This window comes from Anabrus simplex, chromosome 2 (assembly GCF_040414725.1).
Source record: "Anabrus simplex isolate iqAnaSimp1 chromosome 2, ASM4041472v1, whole genome shotgun sequence".
NCBI classification, from domain to species: Eukaryota; Metazoa; Arthropoda; class Insecta; order Orthoptera; family Tettigoniidae; genus Anabrus; species Anabrus simplex.
In genome coordinates, this window is record NC_090266.1 from 965,935,726 (window position 1) to 965,949,460 (window position 13,735).

Genomic DNA, 13,735 nt, shown 5'->3' on the forward strand with positions numbered 1-13,735 from the left:
TTTCAGGGTCTCTCAGGGTGCATGCGCGTGGTGCATGCACTGTGCACGGTGCAAAAGACGACTTGGCTTGGTTGACCACAGTGCAGACCCCCACTCCTCGATTTGGAGCAATAGCGCTTACTCTCTCTGTCCTCACGCCTCTCGCTCGCTCCGCCTGTCTCCCTCTGCCCCACTTGCGCCATAGCGCTCCAAATCCGGGCTGAGTTGAGCCGAGTATAGCCGAGTAGAGCCGAGCTTAGCCGAGTAGCCCAGAGACGAAGCGTTGATCCGAGCTATGCCGAGCGACACCGATGCACAGTGCACGAAGCTCTTGCGCCTCTATCTGCACGCGTGAGTTTTTGGGCGTTTGAGAGGCCCTGATTTATTTGAATATGAAGCATGATGATGGTTCCGGACGACTACTGATCCATGAGGTGGAGCCCCCTCCTGTTAAAACCACATTCGTAATTGCTCGCGCAGTGGCACGTTCTCCAGCAACTATGGGAGTTCACTTTGAAGAAAATGAAGGTAGTGTGCTCCCGTTAGATGTCCGTCGAAGAAATATGATCTGATGACATAGTCATCCAAGATCCCACACCCGACATTTACTCCCGACTGCACACTGGACTTGAAGTTATGATTCTCCACGCTCCAATAGTGCATATTGTGCCGATTCACGACGGCATTGTTGTGAAATCGTGATTCGTCTGAAAACAGGCCTCTTGACAATGACTGATGACCGGCTGATGTTAGTCTGTTGTGCAAGTGTCCGAGTACTAATATGAGGGTTATTATGGGCAGTGTCAAAAACAGCCCATTCATTCCAAACGTTATAGGAGCATCTCTAATAGAAGTTACCCTTCCATGCGTCCCAGTTGACCGCAATCTTCGTTCAAGGTTTCAGAAAATGTTGGTAGTCGGTAGTCTTCTCTCAGGAAAACGCTTGTGATAGAGACATTGCATGGATTGCGTTCTGCCTTGTTTCCCCATAAATGAACAACAGGTCAACGTATTCGTCGCTGGGATACATCTAGAGTGAATGAATACGTGCTGTGGTGTGATCTGGTAAGTGTGCATAAACATTGTGTGTCCGTTAAAATGGGTACGAACTCTTGGTCAAATAAAAAAAAACACGCATAAGGTTGGAATCGAACTAGTGCATTACCGGTATTCGAGCATCTTGTGAGACTTGCCCTTAACCCACTCAGCTACAAATACAACATACAAAAAGTTCGCTAAAGGATTATTACTTAATTATGGCCGTTCGACATCGAAAGTTAATATCTGTGTCAAATTATTAAATAATGCTTTACACTGTTCATGTACCTTTTTACCGTTACGGAACACGGCATACATATTAATTCGACCGTACTTTTTCCATAAATTAGCAACAACTCAACGTGCTCTTCACATGAATACATCGCGAGGAAATGAATAAGTGCTGTGATGTAACCTTGTAGGTGTGGTTATTGTTTGTGTGCGTTGGACTCGGGAGGTTGTAGATTCGAATCCCATGCTAGCCGTCCTGAAAATTGTTTTTCTCGGTTTCCCATTTTCATTACCAGGCAAATGCCGAGATTGTACCTTAGTAAAATACCAAGGCCGATTTCCTTCCCAATCCTTCCCCCACCCATCTTTAAGGGAAAGACGCCAAATCAGAGTGCATCCCTTAAAACCAATAGGAAAAAATATTGATTATTATTTTATCCTCGCTAAAATGGGGCATCTCTGTCGTTAAATGATTTGCCTTGTGCTGGATTCGAACCACTACGCTGCCGATGCTCATACACCTTCTGCTCCAGCCCTTAAGTATAGCTGTTCCATCTCGAAAGTTAATATAAGTTGTCAAAGTCTTCATTGATGTTGTACAGTGTTCATTTAACTTCTTTTCATTACAGAACACGTGGCATAACCTATTAACCCTTTGTTGCCTGAATAGTGAAAAATAATAAGTATACTTGATTTTTTTTCGCCTTATTCTAATGGAATATGTTCAAATAGTAAATGCTAATAATTTCTAATCATAATTTTATTTTTTGTTACGTTTTTGGAGCCTGGTACTTTTAAGTACCGTCAGGCATATAGGAGGCTTCATATTCGGGTAGATACGAATGTTCACATTTTGGAATTATATCGCATTTATTGTGTCAAAATATTAGTAGAACATGCTTTTCATACATAAAACTATTACAAAAATGTAAAAGTAAAATTCAAAGCAAATATGTGTAATAAGAGTGAAGTTTCATAATATTATTGTTCATATGTAGAACATCTTGCATACATCCTATACAACTGACACATTATGATACTCTGTAAAGCAGTTCTTTTTTCATTGCAGCAAAGGAAAACACTACATGTAGTACACTTGGAATGCGGTCTTGACTGCATCTTCTTTCTCGAACACACCTCACATCGACCACGGTCTTTTACAAAAACAACAAAATGATTTCCACGATTACTTAGTCTGACATCACTGGGCACAGAATATTCTGTTTTCCTCCTTTTTGGTAGACAAGTTTGCTCTGGTGACTTTGGTGACCTCATATCACGTGAAAGTTTTCCTGGAAGAGGAATTTCTTTCTGGTTCATTACGCCGGAATGCCATTAGAGGGACTTTATCATGCAGATTACAGTATATGATGTAGGCATTGACAAATGCTATCTCAATCAATCCCCAAAATAATCTATGCCACCATTTTTTGGATCGACGGTCTAAACCATATACGCCTCGAAGTCTGTCAGCATTGTCCACTCCACCTATGTGTGCACTGTAGTCTTGCACAACAACCGGGCAATCAACAGTAACATCACTTCCATCCTTCTGTTTCCTAGAAAGAGTTGTGGCTTCTGTTCCATGGAAATTAGATGCTAAGCATACACCTTTACTGTCTTTCCATAGAAAAACACTGATGTCCATCGGAGAAATTCTATCGTCAGAACACCCCTTTTTCATTTCTTTTTCAGGAATAAAATTCTGTGGGATTCCCTTTCTAGTCATTCTAATGGTTCCACATGCTAGATTATTTTCCTCTTTCAACCTTTCAAGAAGTGGGAGAGAAGTAAAATAGTTATCAAAGTACAATATTCTGTGTTGTCCCCAGAATGGCTTTGATAGGCTCAGCACAACTCTTTCCCCAAGCCCATAATTCTGGAATTCTTGTTTTAGGGACTGATTCTTCCCTTGATTGATGTCAAATTTCAGAATGTACCCCCTCTGATCTGCAATGCACCACAGTTTATAACCCCTTTTTATTGGTTCCATAGGATTGTACTGCTTGATACTACTCCTTCCCTTGAACAAAATCATTGACTCATCGATGATCTCATCATCAGCCAACCTGGCTGCTTCGTCACACATATTGTAAACCTGTAATGTAATAGATGCTAGTACTTTTATTTGAGATGCGGTATGTCTTAATATTTGGAGAAATATTCTTAAATTATTGAAGAAAACTTCATAATTGCTGAATATTTTACATCAGTAAAGCATTACTTTCGGTTTTGGATATGACTAACATGAGACCCTCCATATGGCCTGACGGTACTTCTAAGTACCTCGCCATTTACTAGCTATATATCCACACCAATTGCAAATTTCATCAATTTGAGTATTTTACTCCATTACAGACGCATACTTACATGCACTAAGATCACTTGCAGGTCGAATGTAACAAGAAGAGCTAAGAAATAATCAATCAAAATGTCATGTGTTTACAGTGGAAACACTATGATTACACTCCTAAGAATAAAACGATCTCCCGCGTTTTTCATCAATACCAACCTCAAAAATGAAATATCGCTGTTTCAAGAATTAGTTACTTGAAAGTACCATGAGGAAAATACAAGGGTAGGATTTACTGAATAATTCCAAAGCCATGAAATATGAGGTGGTACTTTAAAGTACCGTCAGGCAACAAAGGGTTAATTCGATCGTATTACGGGTATCCTATTTTATTTCAAGGCGCATTAAAATCACATGTCTGCAGAATGGTCCTGGTAATTGGCGCGGAATTGTGCATAGCAGTTTTTCCTTTGCTAGGTGCATGAATCAATTACAGTGACGACACGCAGGTAGGGAGAATTTTATCGACCATAAGAAATTTCAAATTATTTGGTGTTCATAAAACGAAATTATAAGAATCTTTAGTTTATACGTGTTACTTCGGATGCCTATCTCCGAAAAATAAGGGGCTGTTGAACCACCCGGTATATATATCTCGCTTTTACTTTTAAATCAATGGCGGAATGTAAAGAGATGAAACGTTGGGATACCGAGCAAGTTGGCCGTCCTCTTACATTCGGGAGATGGTGGGTTCGATCGGCAGCCCTGAAAAGGTTTTTCGGTGGTGTCCCATTTTGATACCAAGCAAGTGCTTGGGATCTACCTTTACTTAGGCCATGGCCACTACGTTCCCAGTAGTAGCCCTTTCTTATCATTCCGTCGGCGAATTACTTCGATGAAAAAGTGCGACGTTAAACAACTAGCAATATGGAATGTTTTCAGCGAAGGTATTCTTATTGTCCCTGTAGATATTTAAGATTTACTAATGCTCCTGTCTAACTCAGAACTAAAATGAGCTCAGTTCAAGATAAAAGTAAACTAGTAAAACGTAATAGCCGGCCGCGTGGTGTAGGGGTAGCGTGACTGCCTCTTACCCGGAGCCCCCGGGTTCGATTCCCGGCCAGGTCAGGGATTTTCATGTGAATCTGAGGGCTGGTTCGAGGTCCACTCAGCCTACGTGATTAGAATTGAGGAGCTATCTGACGGTGAGATAGCGGCCCTGGTCTAGAAAGCCAAGAATAACGGCCGAGAGGATTCGTCGTGCTGACCAAATGACACCTCGTAATCTGCAGGCCTTCGAGATGAGCAGCGGTCGCTTGGTAGGCCAAGGCCAAAAAAGCCGGAATGTCGGCTAAGTGAAAAACGACAGCTACAAATTACAGGTATAACAGGTATAACACACAAATATTTTTTGATATAGGACAGGTACTGAATGCCAGTGCTATATTATTCAGAATTGGATATTATTCTAAGTTATATCGGATGAGTATTCCATCACATTTCCGTGTAGTACCACCAACCATGATTACGCACCTAGGAGATTATTACTACTAAGATTCCTATCTAAATTAATGGATTTATAATTTTTATTAACACACATCAAACAACTTGGAGATTCAAATATAACACTGATTGTTTCGAACCACTTATTTTACACTTAAATGAAAAATTCATCTGAAGAACGCACTTAAATTCTTAAAGAAGCACCAATTGCTGGAACACGTAACCAATTATATGTAAAGGTAATTGTCACCATAAAGAGACACCAGTACAACTGATATCTGCTACAATCTTACGAAACAGAAACATCAGGATCTCGATATTAAACACCAGGGATAAACATTAAAAACACTCTGGTGACATTAAAAAAACAAATAACGCACTTAGATTTTCCAGGTATTCTAAAAGTGAAACCGCTCAGAATAGCAAATGCTACCAACGCTATGATCACAATCCAAATAATAAGATCCAAAATTGCACTCGTGTAGAAATATCATATCTGACTTCATGCAAATGTTGCATATATCAGAAAATGTTCACTCCAATGCAGAAGGAATTCCTTCACGGTGACAGTACGGCACACAGATATAATAATTCTGTACATGGATGATGACAACAAAGGCCTATACTTTATACTACATAAGGCACCCCTTGGCAGCAGTACACAATATCTGACACTTCAGGACGCACCTCAACAGATAAAATTAATAAAAGGAGACCTAACGCCCCACCTGTAAAACCGTAGTCAAAATATAACTAAAACACCGGCCTCTCCATCTCTAGGTTCCAATGTGACGCTGGGCCTACTTTAATACAATGGGTCATCGGTGATCTTCTAATTCTAAAGTCAACTACCAAGGCTTGTCTGTAAATGATAAAATTCGTGAAACAATTTTACTGACTTTTATTATTATTATTATTGCTATTTGCTTTACGTCGCATCGACACAGATATGTCTTATGGCGACGATGGAATAGGAAAGGCCTAGGAAGTGGAAGGAAGCGGCCGTGGCCTTAATTAAGGTACAGCCCCGGCATTTGCCTGGTGTGAAAATGGGAAACCACGGAAAACCATCTTAAGGGCTGCCGACAGTGAGATTCGAACCCACTATCTCCTGAATACTGGATACTGGCCGCAATTAAGCGACTGCAGCTATCGAGCTCGGTACTGACTTTTATGTGATGACTGTGATATTCTTAACATAAAAACATGAAGAACCACACGCCCTATATGCATACCTGTCCACGTATTTACGACAATATATATCCGAAATTATTCCTACAGAAATGACGGCTCTGGCGCAACAGCGGAGCAGTGTAACACATCGTACACTATCATGAGTGACAGTCCGTCGCCGTTTATTACGGTCTGGGTTACCGGCACATCGTCCACTTCTCCGCCTACCTTTGACTAATGTGCACAATGCTAGACTGAAATGGTGTATGAAACGACGTCACTAGGGACAAGAATGGCAGGAGATAGTGTTTTCGGATGATTCCAGTTTCTGTTTGCTTGAAAATGATGGTCGCATTTTGGTTCGGCGCAGAGAGGGCGAGAGGCATCACATTGACTGCATTCGCACAAGACATACAGCGCCAACTCAAGGCATTTTGGTGTGGGGTGCTATGGGGTACAACCTCAAATCACAGTTGGTGCGTGACCAGGGCACTGTGACCAGTTTGATCTACGTGAATGTCATCGTGCGACCCGTAGTCATACCCTTTCTGCACGACATCCCAGATGCCATATTTCAACAGGACAATGCGCGACCACATGTTGTTACACGAACACTTGCCTTCTTGTTGTCACAGGATGTCAGACTGTTGCACTGGCCCGCCTGATCACCGGACTTGTTGCCAATCGAAAATGTGTGAGACATGGTGAAACGACGGGTGCGGTGCTGTGGCGCAGTGCCAACCACCAAAAACGAACTGTGAAACCAGGTGAATGCAGCATGGATGGCTATACCCCAGGACGCCATTCGCGCCTTATACGCGTCGATGGCATCACGCATGGAAAAATTATCTGTGCCCAGGGAGGACCAAGTTCCTACTAGGCAACATGACACATGCTGAACCTAGGTGAGTAAAATGCTAATCGTTTCTGCAGAACAGAATATTGAACATGTCCTGTGAATATGAACTTCCTGTCTCTAGCCTTTCAAGGTGATTAGTTTTTTATGAACATGAGTGTAATAATAATAATAATAATAATAATAATAATAATAATAATAATAATAATAATAATAATAATAATAATAATAATAATAATAATAATAATAATATAGTCGCAGCGTTTAGTTTTATTCTATGAATTGATGAGTAATTTGGACAACATAATCTACAATAAAGAATGTTTGTTTTCACTCTGTACTACAAAATTTTATTCTATGTTTTCCTTATAAAAGGAGATCTTTACAGATAGCATTACTAGTCTTAATATTAGTAACATATTTTCTTTTGGAAGAGACGTCTCAAGGTAGTTCTTGTTCTTATTGCTTTCGAATACTGACGGATAGTTTGAAGTGCTAACGTCCCTTCAACAGCTCTCTGACTTAAAATAGGGCAGAAAGCTAAAAAGTAAACTCGTGTCCTCATCCTGAGCTGGAACAGCACTTTTCAGGCACACCCCCTATGGAGGTGAGCTGCATGTACCATTTTAACCACATACCAGCCCTCCTGCAATTCTTAAATTTCTGTCACTGCCGGGAATCGAAATCGGGCCACCGAGGATGGCAGCTAAATAGTGCTAACCGTTACGCTACGGAGGCAGACGGGAAGAAATCTGGTACTGTCCTTAATTTAAACCTTTTTTGTGGATTGTTGTTGACAATTGATAAATACTAAACGATTCTCATTTACTCCTTCACATAGCATTGTGGTATAATGAATGCTATGCAGATGAATACTACTTCAGGTGGTAGGATTACTAGTAAACCAAATTAGCAATAGGTTGAAAACAAACTGAAGAGGGTATTAATGGTCACCGACGAAGCAACTGGGATAAAAAAATTTATTGCACACGTCAGTTAATACATTTTCTTATTCGCTCTAAATATTGAGCAGAATACCCGTATATTTATAGAACTGTACCGAGTATATACTTAAAACACCAGTGGTATAACAGCAGCCAGCCCCGTGGTGTAGAGGTAGTGTGCTTACCTTTTACTCGGATTCCCCGTGTTCAATTCCCGGACAGATCAGGGATTGTTACCTGGTTCTAGGTCTACTCAGCCTACGTGATTACAATTGCTATAGTCGTAATACAGCGGCCCATGCCTATTAGGCCAAGTATAACGGCCGAGAGTATTCGTCGTGCCGACCACACGACACCTTCCAATCTGCAGGCTTTTGGTCTGAGCAGCGATAGGTAAAGGCCCCGATGGGCTGCTACGCCACAAAATAAATAAATAAATAAATAAATAAATAAATAAATAAATAAATACATAAATAAATACATAAATAAATAAATGAATAAATAAATAAATAAATAAATAAATAAATAAATAAATAAATACCGGTCAATAAATAAAATTCTCGGTCCGCCTCTGTGGTGTAGTGGCTAGTGTGATTATCTGGCACCCCCGGAGGCCCGGGTTCGATTCCCGGCTCTGCCACGAAATTTGAAAAGTGGTACGAGAGCTGGAACGTGGTCCACTCAGCCTCGGGAGGTCAACTGAGTAGAGGTGGGTTCTATTCCTACCTCAGCCATCCTGGAAGTGGTTTTCCGTCGTTTTCCACTTCTCCTCTAGGCAAATGCCGGGATGGTACCTAACTTAAGGCCACGGCCGCTTCCTTCCCTCTTCCTTGTCTATCCTTTGCTATCTTCCCATCCCTCCGCAAGGCCCCTGTTCAGCATAGCAGGTGAAGCCGCCTGGGTGAGGTACTGGTCATCCTCCCCAGTTGTATCCCCAACCCAGAACCTGAAGCTCCAGTACACTGCCCTTGAGGCGGTAGAGGTGAGATCCCTCGCTGAGTCCGAGGGAAAAACCGACCCTGGAGGGTAAACATATAAAGAAGAAGAAGAAGAAGAAGAAGAAGAAATAAAATACTCATGGCTTCAAGATAAATGTTTTCCAGCTAGATCACCGGCAGGTACTGGAATGTCACGTGGTCTGCGTGACGACATCCTCACGTGAGTTGATGGCCTACCTGACCATGGAGTTAGGAAAATATACGCTAGAGATAGCACTGCCGCTGCAGTCGCAGAACTATTTTGAAAACTAAGTTTATGTAAAACTTTGGCAGAAGGACAGAGAAATAATTCACTATGTAAGAAATAAGGAGTCACAAGGCTGGATTGTTTGGCACTTTAACTACTGGAGATGTCCAGCTCTATGGATAAATTGTTAGCGTGCTGGCCTTTGGTCACAGAGGTGCCTGGTTCAATTCCCGGCAGGTTAACTCTCATTAGTTCATTTTGCTGGCACGTGGACTGCGTGTATTTTTCGTCTTCATCATCATTTCATCCTCATCACGACGTGCAAGTCGCCAATGGGAGTCAAATGAAAAGACCTGGAGAGTCGAACATGTCCTTGGACACTCACGGTACTAAAAGCCATACACCATTTCGTTTTACTACTGGAGCTTCCCGATAAACTGAAGTGTGTACTTCTCTGATGCCTACCTCTATGGCTGCAAAGAGGGATTCATAAAGGGAAATGACGTATCATTTCACGCTTATCTTTCTTTGAAATTCAATTTCGTGCGTATAAAATAATATTTTGCGTGACCCTTGTCACGTAGATTGGCCTACGTGCACCGACATCTCCTCCTCCCCCTGTCGGAGTGAATGGGATTTTTGCACCTGACTTTTTTTTTGCTAGGGGCTTTACGTCGCACCGACACAGATAGGTCTTATGGCGACGATGCACCTTACTTTGAGGACCGAAATCAATGTTTTACGAAATATAAGGTAGGGCATTTTTCTTTCACTGAATGGACTAGCTATTTGTGAAAACGTGTACTCTACACTCACAGCCTACAAGTTGGGCGCCGGCTGTTCATCCTACGTTCGAATACGAGTGATCCCGGGTGATATTTCGAAATAAAAACAAACTAAACTTAAATTAATAGGTAGGAGAGTTAAAGAGTAGGAAAACAAAATATTATGAATGAGAACTCGTTGCAAAACTAAGTTTATGTAAAACTTTGGTAGTAGGACAGAAAAATAAAGCACTATATAAAAAATAAATCTTTGCTAAAAAGTCACAAGCTCAATTGACATGAAAGTCACATTAATACATCCATTCAGATATTGAATAATTCCGTTAAATCTTCCAAGCCTTATTGTTCAATCAAGCGCAAATCCATAGCTTGTTTCAATATGTTAATGTCGGTTTTACATTAATCTCATTTCTACTCATTAATTCTTTAACACAATACAACACTCCCTAAACATCTTCAAGTCCTGAAGAAAGATATTCATCAAATGGTTTAAGGTTTGTTTAAATTACTTTAAAATAGATTTTCACGGTCTGTTTACAAAAATAAACTAAATTTACCAACATGAAGCATTACAAATCATTACAGTTTATTTGCCCTCTTGTTGGGTTCTATTATTGAAATTATTGAAATTATTACTCCAAAATATAATTTACCTGTGGTGTCTTTTTTTTAAATTGTATCATCATTTTGCCGAATCATTCCTAAGATTTCCTACTGCGAACCGAAAACGGAGTGAACGAGTATATCTGATCTAATTTACTGACATGAGTAGATCTAACTAAAAATTCAGTCACATAAACAAACACAACTAGTTGTCTAATAACTACAAAGAAATTTACGTTAACAAAATCACGCTAATAATCAATTCGTAGAGAAGGACCCTACGCGATATACAAATAAAATTCTCTAAAATCTTATAACTACACTGTCTTTATTGCAGTGGGAATGGAACCTCTGCCTCAAAGACATGACAACCACATGGAACTGAGTCCACAATCAACAAAATTACCACAACCACAAAACAGAATTTGTGTTGTCAAAATACATACAAGAAATGTAAACCACACTTGTAAACAAATCAATCCATGTTGACAACCATCCGTGAAAACCCAAGTCCAGTGACCCGGTCGAGATTCGAAGCGATGTCCCTCAAGACATCCAATTACAGCATACCTTAAATGCCCTGACTTCTAACCAAAATGATGTTCAGATGACGTTAATTAATTAAATAAATTTGTGCTGTGGTCCTAGTTGTTCAGTTGAAACTATTTATGAAAATAACGTATTTAATATTCTTCAAAGACCCTATCTCAACATGACATAATCTTTCACAATCAGATGCTGTCATGAGGATGCTCATATACTTGAGAGTAAACATTTATCTTTCAACACACTCTTCACGTAACACACATGTCAGCATTTCCTCTCGCTATCTCCATAACAAGGCAAGTACATATCCACACTTTCTTCAGAATACCTTCTAATTTTTGGCCTATCACTGACTCTCTATCCGCTTCCACTGGTTCAGTATCTCACCAGGATTAATATAATAATCCTCAAATCACCATAATCCGGAATGCACAATTTCATACCTCTATTGTATGCGTCTCGCAGTATCATATCTCATGTCACTCAATAATTCGTCTTCCACTCACTACCGTTCTGCTGTTTAAAATGAATCCTATCTCAAAACGTCGAAACATGAATTACCTCACAGTACAGATCTTTGTCTCAACCAAAAACAAATCATCTATTCACATACGAAGACTCTAAATATAAGCTGTAATATTCGTTGATGGTTACTGGTTAGAGCCCGCAGCACAACACTGATGGGTTTTCTCGAAGAACAAAATCCACGTGTATCATGCTAATGCATTAACATGCCCATCCAAACTACTTTAATTGTACATAATGTCATCTAATCTTTATATCCCCACTACATTAACAAACGCTGATATTTCATTAACCCGCAAGATTGTTTCGACACGCGCTCAGGAACATACTTTGAAGATAAAATTAACGCCATTAATGTAGAACTATTTACACAAGAACGAACACCCCACAAGGTACTAGTAGCACAAAAAACCTTATTCTAACCTAGTTGACCATTGCTACAATTAATTCAAATTAATTCAAATGTTACATGCAATAAATGACTATATACAAATTTGCATGGCAACTAGCTGTTATTGTTCATAGATTAAATTAAATCAGATGTACTCATCCTTGTCCGCGTCGTTACATGATTCAGCAATGCACCAATTTAGGCCATCAGGTAACCCCAGTGATACCACGTTTATAACATCATCACACTGGAATGGCTGCGGTCCTTAGAGTTCTTCTCCATAGTCAGTTTCTGATGTAAACTGTCCCGAAAAGACACGATTCCCAACACACTTTTACAGCTCGCGTTCGGCACAACACGAAATACACTGAGCATAGGAAAAGAGGCAGTATCAATTATCACTCAGCACAGACAAATACACAATAAAATAATCCATTTTACGATTCCGTCTCCATAACAGTTCAGTCCTGTGGTCTATTCTCCACCGGAATCTAGTAGTTGATGTTAATTAAAACAATTAAGTTCTGCATGCAAGTTCTAATTTAACTCACGACTTTTTTACTTATCAAATTTCACTCTGCTCGCACAAGTGGCTTACTGCTTCAGCTATTGACGTATCAGTTTGTAAAATCAACCATAATATTCCCCCTATAGGAAAATCCCTGCGTATTACGTTCGTTTCTCCAATATTACAGTCATTATCTCTGCCTACAGAAATGATCCACGCACTAATTCCACGTTTTTCAGACGACCTTCGTACACGCGACCGAACCTTTCAATTCAAAACATCAATGTGAGCTCCTGGTTAGCGCATGACGTCGTCCGCCGCTTGCTCACTTCCTGGTACACACATCAGGGCTTCCCCTTTACATTACATCTTACTTCCTGTCTCTGGTTATCACATCTGTTAGCTTTACAAGCAGCCAGGATATTTTCACTTATTTTATACATGATTGAAAGCGCCTTATTTACATTTTGTAATACTTCCTTCTGGACTTCAACCTTCCTTTGCAATGTTATTATTTTGGTACTACTGCTATCATTCCAGTTACTCATTTGCACCCTGACCCGTGATTCGTCGGTTCAAATTTTCCGCCGATAGATATCTTTAGCTCTGTTTCATCTCTTTCTCAAATCTCTGTCTCTACTGAACGGAAAGTTCCAGTGACCTATATTATGCAACATCCGCAGCTCTGGAGACATGATCCGGCTTATCGGATTTTCCCGTTCCTCACAAAGTCCCTGTACAGCATAGCAGGTGAGGCCGTCTGGGCACGGTTCTGGTCCTCCTTCCCAGCTGCATCCCCCGACCCAAAGTCTCATGCTCCAGGACAATGCCCTTGAGGCGCTAAAGGTGGGATCTCTTGCTGATGCCGAGGGAAAACCCAACCTTGGAGGGTAAACGGATTAAGAACGAAGAGAAATAAAGAAAACTGATACGATTTCTGAAAAAGAAAGCACATGGTAACAAAATTGTACCAGAAAAAGAAGGAACATAATAAAAATAGAATCCGTGTTGAATTGCTTTCTTTTAGATGCTTTTCTATCATTTTAACCGACTACTCTATTGGCATATTTGAGTTACATATTGGTTATACCACTAACAATGAGAGGTCAGACCTTGCGTCCAACAGATTCCAACGAGCTTCAATGTCCCTGTTGAAGAAAACTCAACAGTAACTC